The sequence below is a fragment of the Vulpes vulpes genome, chromosome X, assembly GCF_048418805.1.
Source record: "Vulpes vulpes isolate BD-2025 chromosome X, VulVul3, whole genome shotgun sequence".
Taxonomy (NCBI): Eukaryota; Metazoa; Chordata; class Mammalia; order Carnivora; family Canidae; genus Vulpes; species Vulpes vulpes.
The window spans coordinates 23,605,815-23,625,855 of NC_132796.1; the positions used below are offsets into that span (position 1 = coordinate 23,605,815).

Genomic DNA, 20,041 nt, shown 5'->3' on the forward strand with positions numbered 1-20,041 from the left:
ATTTATTTTTTCATGTTAACCAAAAAGAAAAGCTGCATGAGAGCATCTCTAAAGATAGCAAGCAGCTTTTTAGTTATCTGTGAAAACTTGCTTTAAATATAAGTGGAGGGAAATCATTGGAAGCTAGGGAAAGAAAATGTGTAGAGAAAAAGGCCTATCAATTGAGAAATCCATATATATAATATGATATATATGAATATGTATATATCATGTCCTCATCTATCAGTATAAGAAGATGAATTTAATCAGGTCTATGGATGGAGGTTGGAGGCAGAAATGCAAATAAAGAAAAAGGAAACAAAATGCAGGCAAATTTCTTAAATATTTTCCCCAGTGATTGGGCAATATGAGTCTTCAGATAAATACAGCACCATGCTCAAAAAATAAAGATAATGTTGCCATTTATTAGACTTTCCATAAATGCTACTTTTCTAAGTTCTTTTGACCTCAGCAAGGAGAATTTTAGGAAGTGGTAGGATTAAGCTCTAGGGTTAAGTTGCTGATATCTAGAATAACATAGGATTGAATTCAAATAGAAATCAGAGCCTTCAGGTGGATGAAAAAATTATCAAACTGGTTCCATTTTAAAAAAAGACTTTTACAGTCATATAACTAAATGAACTTGTGCTTCCAAAGAAGATTAATTACCTATTTGTAGCATATAAATTCCAGAGTGCAGTGCCTTGATTTAAAGCATCCAGCATGCCAGTGAGCCAAATTTTACCAAAATCCAACAAATTTAATTGAGAAGAATAATATTTCTCCTGAGTATTCATTCCAGAATCTATTTAAATCGAGCTCAAAATGTGCCATACCTCTCCAGGTGGATTGATTGGAATCTATAAGATAGAAGCCAACCCTAATTTCTCCCCTAGATATTTCATTGTACTGCAGTTATACTCTCATTGAAAACATCTGGGACTCTATTCCCAGGTTCATTAATGTACACCATAGTCATTAGCATTGTAAAATCCTTCTTGTGGCCACTTAGAGGAGAGTAGACCCTCTTGAGCCGACCATGGATTCAATTATGTTCTCTGAGTGGTCCCAGGCTGAAATGGCCTCTGATATCAATATCTCCATGATATCAGAGGCTAGTTCGGCAGAAGACCACTTAACGAATACATTTTCATCTGAAATTAATTCCAGGTGCAACTTTTGTTTCCCACTATGTTTATATATATATGTTTTTATGTAACAGGAAAGTAAAATAGTCCATTTTTTCCAGGGAATGCTTTGGAGCTCATCAACAGAGGAGATCGATTAAATCTCTAAATAAACATAATTAGAGTGACTGACAACAGATTTTCCCCAATAATAATAACAGTGAAGGTTTATTGAGATTTACTCAGTATTGAGTGAAGGTGTACTATACCACAGACACTGTGGTAAGACTTTTACTGTCATAGTTCATTCAATCTTCACAACATTCCACGACCCAGGTTCTGTTACTATCTCCATTTCACAAAAGTCAGTGAGGATTAGAGAAATTAAGTAAATTTCCTAGAGTCATTCCTAGAAAGTAGTTGAACCCAAGAACTTGGGTGATTTTTCTTTCCAAAAGTGTCTGTCTTGTTTTCCTTGACAGATATAGTGAAAGAGATAGCGAAAGAGGATATAAAGGAGGGAGAGAGAAAAATAGATTTGGTAGAGGTTGAGTCACTTTGCCCTCTGTTCCTTCTCTCAGACAATACTTGAGGAGAATCTGGATACTAGATTGTGAAAGCAAAAGGATTTCAAGAGCAAGAGTCTTTTCTTGGTCACTGATCTGCCCCTCAAAGCCCAACTTCTCTGATCACACAGTCTTCTAAAAAAAAAAAAATAGCAAGTATTTTAGAACTCTAGAGATCTTCCTCTTTAACATTCTACTGTATGCAGGGAGAAAACTGATTCAAATAGATAATCTAAGTGTATCACAAGAATGGTATGTTTATCAAATATTTAGATATTCTTCTCTATATACAGCATGTGTATTGTGTAATGGACTCTTATGCATTACCAAGGAATTTTATCATAACTAAACTGGAAATAACATAATTAGTATTTTTCTCTGTTGAAGCTAGCTCCAAATTACTAGTGCTGGATTTATTTGCACCTGATAGGAATAATAGGAATGAATTTGACCAAAGGAACCATTTTGAACAACATTGGTAGGGGGAAAATGTTGTGCTGTTCAATTTCTGAAATATTCACTTTCTTTTTTCCTACAACTTTGTGGTTAGCTTAATGCTTTTCATTAGTAACATTAAACTTTCTAATGCCTCAGGGAAATTTAAAATACCAGAGCATCCCCACAAACAATCCATATAGCATATGCAAGTGGATTGGATCACATAAAATATTGTACCTCTTTAGTGAGTATGGAGATAAAAAGGCACCCATAATCTTTTATTGTATAAGTACTCTTACAAGTAAAATCTCCTTACAAAGAACATTCCACTGCTCTCCAGAACTTAAGCTGGGTGATTTCTCTACCGTAGTAAAATAAGGTCTTGGAAATACTGTACTGTTTTGTATTTGTTTTTGTTTTGGGTTTTTTTTTTTTTTTTTAGAAAGGGAAAGGGAGAGAAAGAATCCTAAGCAGGCTCCATACCCAGTGTGGAGCCCTATGTGGGTCTCAGTCTCATGACCCTGAGATCATGACCTGAGCCAAAATCAAGAGTTGGACACTTAATGGACTAAGCCACCCAGACACCCCAGAAATACTGTCTTCTTAGTGGCAATTTTTTTTTTTGCTTATTCTGAACTTGTCCAAGATGTAGAGATTTCACATTTTCTCTTTTAATGTGTGCAGATAGTAACAGGTCCTACCTTGGGTTTCATTGCAATATTTTGAATGCAACTGAATAAGATGATTTATACTGTTATCCATAAAGGAGAGGAAAACTGATTCCTAGAGTACTAATCTAGAATCTATTGCTCCCACTTTTAGTCCCAACTCCAGCACTGTGGATACTTGTTTCCATTGTATCACTTGTCTATGGCCTCAGTAGCCTCATCTATAAAATGAACCAATTAGAGCTCCTCTGTCTTAAGGAATTATTGTGAGAATGACAAAGCCTTGGTATCAATGAAAGGAAGTCCTCATATCATAATTTCATATCACTCAGTTCCCCTTCTCTCTCCAGTCACCCAGCCAGCCCACCTCCCCCACCCCAAATCATCACATAGTATACTTTCCTCTACTGGTTTCAATTTTGTCCTTTCTCTTTTTACTTCCCCAACTCTATTATTTTTCCATTCTTCCTCATAGTGATTTTCTTTCCTCTTTGGCCCTAAGATCACTTGTCTTCCTCTCCTTGGGGGTCATCAGAGCAAACCACCATACAGGTCTCTGTGATCAGTTAGGTCTTCCTGACAATCACTTGCTATCAATATTCACTTGCATTTTGCACACTCAATCCCTACACTTCACCTACAGAATTGATTTGACTGAACATTCTAGAATTATGAGTTTATTAGGTAGTTTTTTTAAAAAGGAATTCAACTGAACATACAATTGTGCCTATGGTGCAATATAATGCTTATGTCAGTTATTTTTTAAAAAGTATTCTCTGGTGGGGCACCTGTGTGGCTCATTCAGTTAAACCCCCAGACTCTTGGTTTCAGCTAAAGTCATGATTTAGTGGGTCATGAGATCGAGCCCCGCATCAGGCTCTCCCTTTGGTGAGGAGTCTGCTTGAGATTCTCTCCCTCTACCCCTCCTCCATATGTACTCTTGCTCTCAAATAAATAACTAAATAATAAAAACTATTCTCTGGTAATTATTAGGAATGTAGTGTAATGTCAAGCAAAGGAAAGAATCAAAACTAAAAGGCAACCTCCAGAATGGGAGAAGATATTCATAAATGACATATCAGATAAAGGGCTAGTATCCAAAATCCATAAAGAACTTATCAAACTCAACACCCAAAACCCAAATAATCCAGTTAAGAAATGGGCAGAAGATATGAATAGACACTTTTCCAAAGAAGACATCCAGATGGCTATATACACCTGAAAAGATGCTCAACATCACTCATTATCAGGGCAATACAAATCAAAACCACAATGAGATACCACCTCACACCTGTCAGAATGGCTAAAATTAACAATTCAGGAAACAACAGATGCTGGCAAGGATGTAGAGAAAGGGGAACACTTTTGCACTGTTGATGGGAAAGAAAACTGGTGCAGTCACTGTGAAAAACAGTATGAAGTCTCCTCAAAAAGTTAAAAATATAACTACCCTATGACCCAGCAATTGCACTACTGCAATTGGATACAAAAGGATCCTAATTGCAAAGGATACAAAAGTACTGATTCAAATGGGGCATATGCACCCCAATATTTACAGCAGCACTATCAACAATAGCTACATTATGGAACAAGCCCAAATGTCCATCAATTGATGAATGGATAAAGAAGACATTATGTATGTACACACACACACACAGACACACACAGAGGAATGTTACACACTGATCGAAAAGAATGAAATCTTGCCGTTTGCAACTATATAGATTTGGAGCTAGAATGTATTATGCTAAGTGTATTATGACTTATTAAATAAGACAAATATCATATGATTTCACTCATATGTGGAATTTAAGAAACCAAACAGATGAACAGAGAGGAAGGGAAGGAAAAACAAAATACAATAGAAACAGAGAGGGAGACAAACCAAAAGAGACTCTTAACATTAGTAACTTAACTAATGTTAGAGACCAAGCTGAGGTTTGCTGGAGGGGTGGTCGTAGGGTGGGCTAAATGGGTGATGAGCATTAAGGAAGGCACTTGTTGGGATGAGCACTGGATATTATATGTAAGTGATGAACTACTAAATTCTTTACCTGAAACCAATACTACATTATATGTTAACTAACTTGAATTTAAATGTTTTAAAAGTTCTTATTTTATTATATGGATTAGTAGTATGTTTTATTTAAGTTTTTTAACATTTCTTTTTAAAATTAAATCTCCAATGTGTGCAAAGCTAAAGAAAGACTTTACAGATTATTTAAGCTGTGCACAACTTAACAGCCTATTTCAATGAGTACCTGGGGTAAAACAGTCCATGGGGTTGTGGAGTAGTAATGTTTTGTGCTCTACTAAGAGAATTCATGGAAAAGAAAAGGAATTTTTTTTTTTGCTGCTACGAATTCTCTCATTTATGGAAACTTTATATATTTTAATTGAACACATTGGTATGTCTTCTGTATCTCTATGAAAACATTTATATGATAAAAGTTTTATCATATTTTTAATTTCAAATATTGAACCATCTTGTACAAATTCCCTGGGGAAGAAAAAGCAATTTATCAAGAAAATGTATAAGGCAATTGGAGATGGTGTTTTACCAGCAAGTCTTCATAAGAAACTAGTCAGAGCCAAATCTTGTGACTTGAACAGTTAAAAATCATCTAAGTTCAAAAGAATGTACAAATTCTAAGATATGTTTATTTTTAAAAAGTGAAGTATAGTGCCTCTAAGTGAGTTATAAACAAGCAGCAAAGAAGAGTCAGTAAGTTAAAAATGGCTGTCTGGAATAATCCTTTCCTTGTGCCTGGGACAGTTCTATATATTTCAAATATAACCAAAAAATTGGAGGTAAGCATGATTATATACATTATACATTATATTATATCTCAGGAAACCTAGGATCTGCAGGCATGAGTATCATGCTAAGGGTTACTTAGGGTGGCTCTGGTTGTTGCAAAGGCATCTACAGTATTCCAAAGCCTCTCCCATACAAATTCATTCTTGTTTTCATTTGTTATAGAGCTTCACCACTCTCCTGCTCATTTCAGAAAAGAACATTGCTGTTTCCCTCAGCACCTCCCAGCAGAGATGGGAGAAGAGTTCCTCAGAATGTTCTAGGCCCCCTACTAAAATGTTCCCGGACATTTAATGGTTCCTGGATCATTAAAAAGGAGTATGGCCTCCTGGGACTGACCAAATGCTGACTAGCTGCTGTTGGTGTGTGATCACAAGTTGGGGAACTAGAACTAGATAGACAGTCTGCAAATGCCAGCTCTGTCTCCTTCTTTGTGCCCTACTAATCTTCCCTTCAAAAGATTTATACCCTCACTCTACCCTCCCACGACTGGATCCCAGTCTTCTTTCTGAGGATGAAGTATCCCGGGTCTTCATCTTTGCTCTCATCCATGATGCCGAAATAAATTTAAATCCTTATTTTATTCTGGTCCTTCACTATTGTTATCTGGTGCCAAGCTTCTGGATGTAAAACAAAGCAAAACAAAATAACAAAACCTCTTTTTTCTCTCCAAAAAAACTAGTCTTGAAAATCAAGAGTCTGTGCCTTTAAAACCCCACATATGTTAAAGAGTTTTAAAAACTCAATTGATTCTTTTGTTGTTTCTAAACTCTTTTGTGCCCTACCTTCCCTGGGGCAAATAATTAAATACCTTACTAAACTCAATGGACTCAATGGGATCAAAAGAATGTGGGAGAGTTAGGGGAAGGATAGAGAAGAATATTAATATTGGTTAATGTCATCCAAATGTCATTCCACCCACAAGAGTATCTATTCAAATGGCCCTCTGGGCTGACCTGAATTAGTGATAAAGATCTGACTCAGTAATAGCCACCTATAAATTTACCAATAGCCAAGGGTTACAAGGCACAAAGCTTCCACCTAATATTAGTCCTCACTATACCTGGTGAATATGGGAACAAAGTATCAAAGTATCACTCATCAAAGTATCACTCCAAACTGTAACCAGTTGATTGACAGTAACAAGAAAACAACAGCTAAATCACAAAAGTGTCAGAGAACTAGAGAAGGGAAAATAACATCACTTCCTAGTGATTTGTCTTATCTAGAATTATCTTCCAATTATTTACCAGTGCTTATAAGCAGATGTTGTCACTACTTAGTCCTTTCTTGTCCCAAAATTTTTATAACAAAATTCCAATAACAACTTACCTGAGTGAGCCTCTGCATCTTGCAACATGAAAGAGCTTGAATAATTCTGGTTGACTGTAAATCCATTATTCAAACACAATACCTCAGTGAAGCTTATGTTAGCATCCCATGTGGCCTACCAATGACAGAATGTTAACCTTGGCTCACAATTTGTTCATGTTTCTCTGTATCCACAACCTCAAATAGCATAATACCCCCTTTAAAAAGTAAAAAAAAAAAAAAAAAAAAAAAGCAGAATTAAATAATATATATTTACACTATTGTGTTTAAAGAGTGTGATAAATACCAAATTTAGGACATTGGATATCTGAAGGCAGAGGGGAATGGTATAAGCAGGGGAATGCAATAGAGAAGGAGCTTGTGAGTATTTGTCGTTTCTAATGGCTGAGTAGTATTCCATTGTATACATACCCACCATTTGCTTCTACATGGATGGAACTGGAGGGTATTATGCCGAGTGAAATAAGTCAATTGGAGAAGGACAAACATTATATGGTCTCATTCATTTGGGGAATATAAAAAATAGTGAAAGGGAATAAAGAGGGAAGGAGAGAAAATGAGTGAAAATATCAGTGAGGGTGACAAAACATGAGAGACACCTAACTCTGGGAAATGAACAAGGGGTAGTGGAAAGGGAGGTGGGGGGGTTGGGGTGACTGGGTGACGGGCACTGAGGGGAGCACTTGGCAGGATGAGCACTGGGTGTTATGCTATATGTTGGCAAATTGAACTCCAATAAAAAAAAGAAATGAAAAAAAAATTACATTATATCCATACATAGAAAAACTGAAGCTGTATTCATATAAATGTCACAGTCTTAGTACTGTGATGATAAGTGTTTCAAATTTCTTCTTTGTATTTCATATATTCCACATTATTCATCTTGACGATGTATTATTTTGTATGGAGATAAACACATATATTTTTGAGAATACAATACTTTCGTAACTCAAAAAAAAAGATATACCAATATAGATAAAATTATAAAAACAATTAAAAATACTTAATTCAATACTTAAGGAAAAGTAAGATGTATTTGTTACTGATCACAAAAATATAATTATTATTCATTATTACAATACAGCTTTCAAATGTAATCCTCCTGTTGGTAATAAATGTTTTATACAATAAAAAGAAAGAAGGAGCTTGTGAATAGTAAGCTAATTTTACAGATGTCTTTTGGGGTTGGGTGATAGGTTCTTGGGTGTTCATTATGTAATAAACAAATAAAAATGAAGGCCAAACACAAAAAAAGTAATGATAATAAATCATAAAACAATAATTATGTTTAATCAATTCTTTTCAACTGAGGCTCCACAAAATTAACAAATAAATGGATGGCAAAGATATATAAATAAATGCAAACAAAAAAGGAATCAGGATACTAGTCTTAACATATAAGTTTAAGTGGAATTCAGATCATAAGTCTTAAAGGAGACAAAGAAAGGCATTTTATAGTTTTATTTTTTTAAATTTTTTTCATTTTGTAGTTTTAAATGATAGAATTCACAATGAAGGCATAATACTTATGAACATCTAGACATCAGATAACACAGCAAAAACATTCACAAAGCAAATATGATAAATCATAAAAGAAGAGAGAGAATAACACTGGAGGTGAGAGATATTGATTCACCTCTCTTGGGCCACAACAGATCAAGAAGACCAAAAAAATCTCTAAGGAAATAGCATATCAAAATAGAATATCTAATAAAATATATAAAGTAAGCCAAATATTATAGTACTAAAGAAGAGAATACAAGTTGTTTTTAAATACCCATTCTGAAAAATCTTAACATGTTTTTTAAAATAAATAATATGTTAGTCACAAAGAAATCTTAACAAACTTCAAAACGTAGAAATAGGACAAATTATATATTGTTCTCTGATGAGAGCACATCTAGATTATCAATAAGACCAAGAAAGAAAAGGTCCTTATCGGGATCCCTGGGTGGCGCAGCGGTTTGGCGCCTGCCTTTGGCCCAGGGCGCGATCCTGGAGACCTGGGATCGAATCCCACGTCGGGCTCCCAGGGCATGGAGCCTGCTTCTCCCTCTGCCTGTGTCTCTGCCTCTCTCTCTTTCTCTGTGACTATTGTAAATAAATAAAAATCAAAAAAAAAATTATAAAAAAAAGAAAAGGTCCTTTTCTACTAAAACTTTTTAAAGAAGGAATACTAACCAAAGTTGCAGAATATCTAGAAAAGAGGCAGTTAAAATTGTATATCAAGATTCCTAACTCTGGGAAATGAACTAGGGGTGGTGGAAGGGGAGGTGGGCGGGGGTGGTGGGGGTGACTGGGTGACGGGCACTGAGGTGGGCACTTGATGGGATGAGCACTGGGTGTTATTCTATATGTTGGCAAATTGAACACCAATAAAAAATAAATTTATAAAAAAGTAAAAAATTTTAAAAAAAGATTTATGGGATGCAACTGGAAAGAATACAGATAAATAATTTAAATGTTTGATTTATTTTGCTTAAAGCATGAGAAAGGAATCACAAACAAAAGAAGGAAATAATAAAGATAAGAGCAGATGTCGATAGCATTATTAATTCAAAACTATCTCTTTGTTAAGAATGACCAAAAAAAAAAAAAAAAGAATGACCTAGATAAACTCTGAATTAACCAAATCAAGAAAAGTGGGGAAAGCACAAATAAACAGAATATGCAATAAGTAAGGAAATGAAAATAATCCTGAAAGGCGATTTTGTTCAACTATGCATAAACAAATTCAAAATTTGGAATGAAATGGATAATTTTCTAGGAAATGTAATTCACCAAACCAATCTAAAAGAAAGCAAGCATTAGAAATGTTGGATTTCAGAGAAATTAGGGAAATTTTTATCCTATGGCAATTTCATAAAGCGCTACTGAATATACTTCCACGGGGTGAAAGTATCTCAGGTCCAGGTTCTCTAAGAAGCAGATATGCAGATAAGATTTGAAGTGTATACAGTCTATTGAAGAACTGCCCATGAGAGATACAGTGTGATGGAGCAAGAGAAGACAGGGGGAGGCTTCAGACCTCGTAAAAGTGGAAAGAGGAGGAGCAAGAACTGACTAGCAAGAGCCTCAGACTAGAGGGCAGTTCTGAGAGAATCTTGGCCAGGTCTAGAGGAACTCAAGCATACGTTGCTCTTATAAGAAGTCACACATCTGTCAGAAATGGCCAATTTCTAGCATACCTGTCCCCTGCTCAGAAACATTTTTCCAGAAATTACCTTCAATCATGCCTACATCATCACTCTTCCTGTCTTTACTAGATCATTCTGATCAGCATACAAACATGCTGTATCATCTCTCATCTTATAAAAATGTTTCCTGATCTTCTCTCCCAGAACAGCCACTATCTCATTTCTGTGCTGTCTTTGGCAGCAAAACTTCTCCAAAAAAGTTGCCTATGCTTCCTGTACTTGTCTCTCCTCCAATTTTCTCTCAAAACCAATTCATTTGATCTTGTACCTCCACCACTCCAACAAAAACATACTTGTCAAGTTCACCAGTGACCTCCAAGATCTCTGAAACCAATGGTCAATTCTCAGCCCTCATCATATGTGACCTATCTACAGAGGTCTTTTCTTTGTTCTCCTTCCTCTTTATCTTTATGTATGTATATGTACATATACATTTACAAGCAATTTATATATATATGCATATATATATATATTCACTTTTTGATCCTGTACTGCTTGTAAATTTAGATGGTTCCTAAGTCAAAGTTATAACATGTTGTACATTCAGAGAGGCCCGGTTTTTATCTGTCTCCTCACCCATTTGATCCTTTCCCCTTTGATAGTCATTTTAATTGTTTAATGAACAACATTTTACATTTGAAAATAAGTAAATATGTAAATATTCATATTTCATTCCATCTCCTATAAAAGGAAGTATAGAGAACATTCTCTTCTGACCCTTCCTTCCTTCCTCTTTCTGTCCTTCACACAAGTCCTATGAATCCTTCCATAGAAATGTCTAGCAACCATATTTGTTCATCTCCCTTTCACTCCATCTCTCCAACCTGCTACAGAGTGCTCTGTTGTACAGATGGTCCATGTTGATTCAAACAGCACATATTTTATGGCTTCTGAGTGACTTGGGTCTTTTTCTCTTACAAAGAATGCTCCAACAAAGACCCTTGTGCCCAAATGACCAATCCTCCCAGTTTGCCTATAACTGATGAGTTTCCTAAAAATGTGAGGCTTGGGGAATTTTAAAAAAGAAAACCATAGCTGGGGGCATCACAATGCCAGATTTCAGGTTGTACTACAAAGCTGTGGTCATCAAGACAGTGTGGTACTGGCACAAAAACAGACACATAGATCAATGGAACAGAATAGAGAACCCAGAAGTGGACCCTGAAATGTACGGTCATCTAATATTCGATAAAGGAGGAAAGACTATCCATTGGAAGAAAGACAGTCTCTTCAATAAATGGTGCTGGGAAAATTGGACATCCACATGCAGAAGAATGAAACTGGACCACTCTCTTTCACCATACACAAAGATAAACTCAAAATGGATGAGAGACCTAAATGTGAGACAAGATTCCATCAAAATCCTAGAGGAGAACACAGGCAACACCCTTTTTGAACTTGGCCACAGTAACTTCTTGCAAGATACATCCACAAAGGCAAAAGAAACAAAAGCAAAAATGAACTATTGGGACTTCATCAAGATAAGAAGCTTTTGCACAGCAAAGGATACAGTCAACAAAACTAAAAGACAACCTACAGAATGGGAGAAGATATTTGCAAATGACATATCAGATAAAGGGCTAGTTTCCAAAATCTATAAAGAACTTATTAAACTCAACACCAAAGAAACAAACAATCCAATCATGAAATGGGCAAAAGACATGAAGAGAAATCTCACAGAGGAAGACATGGACATGGCCAACAAGCACATGAGAAAATGCTCTGCATCACTTGCCATCAGGGAAATACAAATCAAAACCACAATGAGATACCACCTCACACCAGTGAGAATGGGGAAAATTAACAAGGCAGGAAACAACAAATGTTGGAGAGGATGCGGAGAAAAGGGAACCCTCTTACACTGTTGGTGGGACTGTGAACTGGTGCAGCCACTCTGGAAAACTGTGTGGAGGTTCCTCAAAGAGTTAAAAATAGACCTGCCCTACGACCCAGCAATTGCACTGTTGGGGATTTACCCCAAAGATTCAGATGCAATGAAACGTCGGGACACCTGCACCCCGATGTTTCTATCAGCAATGGCCACAATAGCCAAACTCTGGAAGGAGCCTCGGTGTCCATCGAAAGATGAATGGATAAAGAAGATGTGGTTTATGTATACAATGGAATATTACTCAGCAATTAGAAACGACAAATACCCACCATTTGCTTCAACGTGGATGGAACTGGAGGGTATTATGCTGAGTGAAATAAGTCAATCGGAGAAGGACAAACAGTGTATGTTCTCATTCATTTGGGGAATATGAATAATAGTGAAAGGGAATATAAAGGAAGGGAAAAGAAATGTTGGGAAATATCAGGAAGGGAGACAGAACATAAAGACTCCTAACTCGGGGAAACGAACTAGGGGTGGTGGAAGGGGAGGAGGGCGGGTGTTGGAGGGGAATGGGTGACGGGCACTGAGGTGGACACTAGACGGGATGAGCACTGGGTGTTTTTCTGTATGTTGGTAAATTGAACACCAATAAAAGTTAATTAAAAAAAAATTAAAAAAAAATAAAAATGTGAGGCTTCCAGTGCTAACACCAGGAAACTCCTGGGCATATCAGGACAAGTTGCCCACCCTACTATATGGGCACATCTTTTCGAAGTGGATTGATATCCTATGAGGTTATTTTTTTTTTAATTTTTATTTATTTATGATAGTCACAGAGAGAGAGAGAGGCAGAGACACAGGCAGAGGGAGAAGCAGGCTTCATGCACCGGGAGCCCGACGTGGGACTCGATCCCAGGTCTCCAGGATAGCGCCCTGGGTCAAAGGCAGGCGCCAAACCGCTGCGCCACCCAGGGATCCCTATTTTTTTTTTTTTAATATGAGTACACGGTAAGTCTTTCTATTTGTTAACTTGTTCGTCCTTCAAGTGCACTTTAAGGTGACTTTTTCACATTGCTCTTGAACAGTTTTTGTTAGATTTAATTCTTAGGTCATTTTTCTTTTGTGACACTATTGCAGATATATTTTCTACCATTACGTTTTCAATTGATTGTTGTTTTCATGCATTCTATAAAAGTCATTGATTTCTATAAATCTAGTTTTGCTCCCCACCTCCATGTGTTGACCAAGCATCAAGGCACACTTTCCTTGTAAATTTCTTTCCCCCAGGGCATCCTTGGAATTCCTTACTGGCTCCCCTCTGTCTGATCTTCCAATTAGCAAAATAGTAGAGTTGCAAGTGACATTTCTATGGAAGGATTCCACTGGAATGTAGGTACTACAAGAGCACTGCATTTTGAATTGTTCGTTCTTTAAAGAATCTCAAACACCTTGAACAGTACCTACTCTACAAGATGCCCAAGAAAGATGTGTGGACTAAGTAATGCATAAGTCCTTGACCTCCAAACATTTATCTGTCTCAACCCACTATGCTGAGCAGTGAGGAAATTCTAAAGGCATTCACATTAAATTCAGGATCAAAGCAGAGATACTCTCATCTTCTTTATTTAACACCGTGTGGGAGATATTCACCAATGCAATGAAACAAGAGAAAGTGAAACTGAGATGAAATTATCACTATTTTCACAGGATACAATATTCTATCTGGAAAGTTCAAGAGAAACCATTTTAAAACTAGGAAATTATAAGTAGATCCAGTAGGATTACTTTGGGGAGTGGGGAATAAGACAACTTTTAAAAATAAAAGAATATATAAAAACACTTGAAAACAGAAAAGCAAAATGGGAGAACTATCCCTGCCAGATATGGACCAAAAAGACTCTGTATTTAAACCGTGCAATATTACCATAAGCAAAAAAAGACTGGAATAAGAATATTAGAAATAGACATGATTCATATACAACTTTAGAATATGAGGAGTGGCATCATCAACCAATTGTGAAAAAAATAAAATATTCAAAGAATACTGCTGGGAAAACAAGAGAACAATCTGGGGGGGGGGAAACGTTGCATCTACAGTTTGTACTTCACATAGAGTTCATCTCAAAAAGATCAAAATTTAAACAAGCAAAATATGACAGCGCAAAAGTACCAGAAGGAAACATGGGATAGTCCTTCATTGAGCCATTATATATTCAAAGATTTTTAAGTGTAAGACAATATACAGAAATGATGGATATATTTTACATAATCAAAATATATTCTGTCTCACAAAAATAAAAATCAATGCATGAATTTAAACTGTGTCCTATTTTTAAATACAGTCACATTCTGAGATACTGGGAAAGGACTTCGAATTATAAGGAAACACAATTCAGTCCACAACCCAAAGAAAAGGCTAATCTCCCCAGTATATAAAGAACCCTCCTAGGAACTCCTAGAGCATTCTCCTTCCCCTCCCCCTTATATGGTCCAGGAGAATCACTGCCAGACCATTCCCTCAGACCAAATCCACCTGGGGATTGGTTTGGCAAATAACATTTTATTAAACATAGCTACATCCACTTGTGTATATATTGACTAGAGTGGTTAAGACAGAAGCCTTACGGCCCATGATGGCTAAAATATTTACTATCCAGCCCTTTAGGGAAAATGCCTGCCAACCTGTCATCTAGGGCTCAATAAAACTGGGGGCTAGGAAACATACAGACCACTGGGGGAATAGGAGCTGCACAGATCAGCCCGGTTGTATCATGGATACGGTGACCATAAATCCCAGTGCACCGGGGACAGGGCCTGCTTACACCTATGATTTCAGCATACATACTAATGGCATCTATCCTTCTCCTCTCAAAAGTCACCCAGATTGAACATGACATGGTCACTGTTGGGGTTGAGTTTTGACCCCCCCAAAAGGTAGGTTGAAGTCCTAACTCCTGGTACCTGTGAATGTGATCTTAGTTGGAAATAAGGTGTCTGTAAGCATACTCAGGTTAAGATGACATCATTAGAGGGTGCCCTAGTCCGCCTGTGTCCTTACAAAACCAGGAAAATTTGGGCACAGATACAGAGAGGAAAACAGCATGTGAAGAAGCAGAGACATCCAGACACAGAAGGAAGATGGCCACGTGAGGACAGAGACAGCGACCCAAGGAGGAATTCTCCCCTGTAGGTCTCTCGGAAAGCATAGCTCTGCCCACAGCTTGATTTTGGACTCCTCGCCTCCAGAACCGTGGGAGAATAAATTTCTGTTGTTTTAAGCCACCCAGTTTGTGGTACTTTGTCACAGCAGTCCCGGGAAATTAATACAGAAACCCCCAATTAACGGGGACCTTGAACCTGAGGGAAATAAGTTATCATTCAGGGATCATTATTAGTTAGAATGTCCTGTATTAAAATGTGGAGAAGCTAGAGGTGAGGACACCAGTTAAAAGACTATAAAAATAGGAGACATCAGAATTATTTTTTAAATTTATTCATTCATGAGAGACCCAGAGACAGAGGGAGAAGCAGGCTCTCTGCGGGGAGCCTGATGTGGGACTCGACCCCAGGACCCCGGGATCACGACCTGAGCTGAAGGCAGACGCTTAATCACTGAGCCACCCAGGCGCCATCAGAATCAATTGGGGCCTTGTAGCAAACAGGCTCAAGCCCATTTAGTGTTGTTGTTGTTGTTGTTGTTTTAATTGTTAGGTATTTTTCCAGTAATGAGCAGCCTCCATATACCACCAGATATTTTAAAATAAGTGATTTCATGTTATTATTCTCTTGTAAATTCTTATTATCCTGTGTGGGGTTTTTTTGTTGTTGTTGTTGTTTGTTTGTTTGTTTGTTTTTGGTGAAGTTTATATCAACCTCTGGAGGATATGTGAAATCTAAAGACTGTTAAAAATGGAAATTTGTGCCAAAGAGGAAGGCTGATGTCAATTCTTCTTTGACATAAGCTTGTCTCACTGCCAGGTGGTATATTACAATTAACGTCTCAAACCAAATACCGCCAAACATGCAAACATTTAGTAACAAACAAACAGGGACTATCCGTAGAGTCGCATGAAGTACTATCCCTCTGATGGGAAATCCGTGTGTAAGATTCACTAGAAGCACACGAACCCCATTTGGGGGCCAGGGTCGCCTGACTTCGGAAATGCCCCCCGCAGAATCTCTGTTAACCACAGCGCATTGGCTAAAACAGAACCTTGGGGGGAAGATGCCACTTAGAGGCTTTCACCTGCCCAGGCAGGGCCAGAGGTAATGCTCCTCTCTTTCTTTTTTTTTTTTTTTAAGATTGTATTTATTTATTCATAAGACACAGAGAGAGAGACACACACATACACACAGGCAGAGGGAGAAGCAGTCTCCCTGCAGGGAGCCTGATGTGGGACTCGATCCCATGGCCCTAGGATCAGGCCCTGGGCTGAAGGAGGCGCTAAACCGCTGAGCCACCCGGGCTGCCCAGTACCTCTTTTTCTAACCAGCATCTCTACATTGAAATACCATTCATTTCACCAATGCAAAATAATTTCCGATAGCTAATGTGTAAATTAATAAACCTTCTTGTGCTGCTCTTATGTGAGACAATTGAAGCCAAAACAAGAGAGCCTACTTGAATTAGACTGGTCCAGTGCTAATTAGCCACACCTGAAGTATGAATGCTTAATTAGTGCATTTCAAAGTTAACCGAGAGTATAGGATTAAATATCATTTTCTATGCCAAGGTTTTCAAAAGAAAATTAGAGACTGTATGGCAGATCTGAGGTAAGGGTGTAAGAAGGTGGCTTTCTCTAAATTGACCTTAATTCTCTGGAAGCAGAGCAGAGAAATAGGCTTAAACTGAGATTTCATTGATAGGCTCTGATAGGCTCTGAGGTTTGCTACCATTATGATAACCATCTGTGCAAGTGTGTGTGTGAGATCCTACCTGAAAGTCACGCTCAGCATCCTGTGGAGCAGCTTTCCAATTTCAACAGGAGGGTATTGATAACTGTTGGGGGACATCATCAAGAGGATGTGATTGCCAGCAGACTGTGGACCTGGAGCTGGATCTAGGCAACCAGAGGTGCCTCCCTTCCCGCCTGTGTTGTTGGAATGTGCTTCCACTGGCCTTTCCCCCACCTACCCACCAGGAGAGGTCTGCCTCTTTCTCTGGTCACTTCCTGCCCTCTGCATGGGGTAGCTGTTTCAAATTACACCCAGGAAGCTACTGCGGTTGTGAACTAACAGTAATGTACATGCAAGAACCATTTTTGTATATTTTAAAATTATTCTTAGCGATCTCTGCCCCCTGTGTGTGTGTATAAAGTCTTCTGTGTTTGCTACAAAAGTTAAAAGTATTTGTTTGTGTTGGTATTCTTTGTGATCATATTTATTGAGATAACTGTTTTGAACTTTCTTCTGGCTTCTACTACTGAAGATCGGAATCTTTGAAAATATATAAAAATTCTATTTCATACCAGACATAACTTGAGATGTGATCATTTTATTAATTTATCTCTTCTACTACAGCATGCTGTGAAATTTCCACACTCCATTTAATTTCCATAGGCATCTGTTCACATGTAAATAACTCCCAGGATACTGAACTTTCTTTGATGATTTACCCCAATTTGAAACTAATTATTATACATTCTTAATTGTGAGATTTAGTTACATGAAAAAGATGGTTTGCCTGATTTTAATTCAGGATTTGTATCACCTGTAATTCAATACAGACTCATGTCCTATGCCACTTTTGATAAGACAGAGTGATTATTACTTGCTATTAGCTAAGTAGACTGAATTTGAGAAACATCTTTAGATTTTGGGTGTTTGGTTTTAACTTGGGGATTGTACGTGGGACCAAGTTACAGCAAAAATTCTTATGGGAATGATTTTAAGTTCCAGAAGGCAGAGTCATATTTCTAGGAGACAGAAAATTATACTTGTAGAATGATGGGCTCAGGGGACGGTGCAGAGATGGCGAAGAGGCAGTGGAGTATCATGGGAAAAGCCCTAAGAATTTAGAGTGAGAATTAGAAGACCATTGCTATTTATTAACTGTTTAATCTTACGCAATCCACTTACTTTTGAGACCCAGCATCCTTTTATTTCAGGGTGGGGTAATCATTCCTTGCTGAGCTCCCAGGATTGTTGTGAAGTCTGATGAGATAACATGTAACATCAGTTCCATTCCTTCTTCACTGTTTCCTCCATATTTTGAGCTCAACCTTCCACTCTTCCATTGATTACTCTGTTATTCTCCCTTCTTACCTCGAAGGAAAGAGAAGTAGGAGATTAACACACTAACAAACACATGAATACAAGGACTGATAATAATTTATGACCATCTTTCCTCAAGTACATTTACACTTTAAAACATTTTGCCTAAATTGAGCAAGTCTATAGTGGCAGATTGTTCAAATTCCATCAGAAAGAGAGTTGGTTCTTTGAGAACAAGTGTGTACCTCAAATCACACCACCAAAATCATGAATTCAAAAGCATTGTTCTCACTTTTAACATAATAGAAACCAGCCATTTTTATTTTCTATTATTATGTATTTCTTTTTTTTTCTTTCAAGATTTTATTTAAATTCAAATTAGTTAACATATAATGTAGTATTGGTTTCAGGAGTAAAATTTAGTGATTCATCACTTGCATATAACTTCCAGTGCTCATTATGACAAATGCCCTCCTTAAGGCCCATATTTATGTATTTATTTTAAAGCAATACTCGAAAGTCAAGATTTAAGACAAAAATTCCATGCATGTAGTTGTTCCAGGTATTAGCTAACTTTTTTCTGTTAAGGACCATGTAATAAGTACTTCAGGCTTTGTGAGCTATATGATCTTTGTCACAGCTAAGCATTCAACTAAACATTGTAGCTCCAAAGTAGCCTTAGATGATATATAAATGAATGGACATGGCTGTATTCCATTAAAAGTTTACTTACAAAAACAGGCTATGAGCCAGATTTGGCCCATAAGTCAGTTTTTCTGACACCTATAGTATTCCATCCACTCCTACATCCTTCCCTTTTTTCCTTATTACACAAAAAGTAGGTTTTGCAGAAGAAGAAATATTGAACCCCATAGCTTTATCTTTACTTCCCAGTTTGCATCTGGCCCCAACTAGCATGAAGAATTTTCTTGGCCTTGTGTTCCATATGCTCAGTGTCTAATGCAAGCATAATGCCCACGAGCTGTCCTACAACTGCCTAAAATAATGATCAGGGACAAACATAAACAAATCTTTTCCTCTGCCTCTGTTCAGTGAAAGCTCAGGATCTTGGATGCAAGGGTGGGAAACGCTTATAAACCCTGCTTAGAAGTTTGATAGTTCTATTCTTTCTCTGGCCAAAATGAAGATACTTATGAATGTGTGCTTCCTGTACGTTTGAAACCTCAGAGTTCAGTGCACCAGCACTTAGTGAGAACCAACTGCCTGCAGAACTGTATGGGAATGCAAAATTAGAGGCATGCTCCCTCAAGGATCCAACAGCCTGCTTGGGGAAGCAGAACACATACACATAAGAAAAATACTAAACAACACTTACAAAGCCAAACGTCAGAGAAGTACATCTTTATAAAGTAGAGGCTGACAGCATCAGTGCTTAGAGGTGACTCTATACAGGAAGGATCAGAGTTAGGTAAGATACTCTAGAGGAAATAAGGTGGAATGACATTTTTCCCCCTCCCATAACTCTTCCCAAAACAGAAGAGAAAAATCTTTCAAGAGAAAGGAGTGCCAATTTCCTTTGCCAACGACACTTACCTTAAGTCCAAGGGTGGTAAGAACCCCAAACTGCTGAGAAGGAAGGTGACATATCAGGATCAATAGTAACGTCTTACTTATGAAGAGGTTTATTTTCAAATTTCATATATAATTCAGTTGGATCAAAAAATGGATTGGCTGGTCAACACACAAAGCCTATTTAATCCCCAGATCCCATGCTCCCTATTTGTTGACATTCAGTATGCATTTAAACATCTACATGAGATTATGAGAGTCTATAAATTGTATTTGTAATATAACTTGCAGCTTTTTCCTCACACTATGAGTTTTTAACATTATATTGAGCTCATTGAA

At 37.4% G+C, this 20,041-nt stretch overlaps 1 long non-coding RNA gene across 1 annotated transcript in view; it reads right to left on the reverse strand.

Moving 5' to 3' along the window:
* The window catches only part of LOC140596218 (uncharacterized), an 82,896-nt gene extending 64,684 nt beyond the window's left edge, over positions 1-18,212 (reverse strand). Inside the window, exon 1 of the long non-coding RNA XR_011998253.1 lies at positions 18,038-18,212. This is a non-coding gene — a long non-coding RNA (uncharacterized lncRNA). The remainder of the gene's footprint in view (positions 1-18,037) is intronic.
* Positions 18,213-20,041: the final 1,829 nt, after the last annotated feature.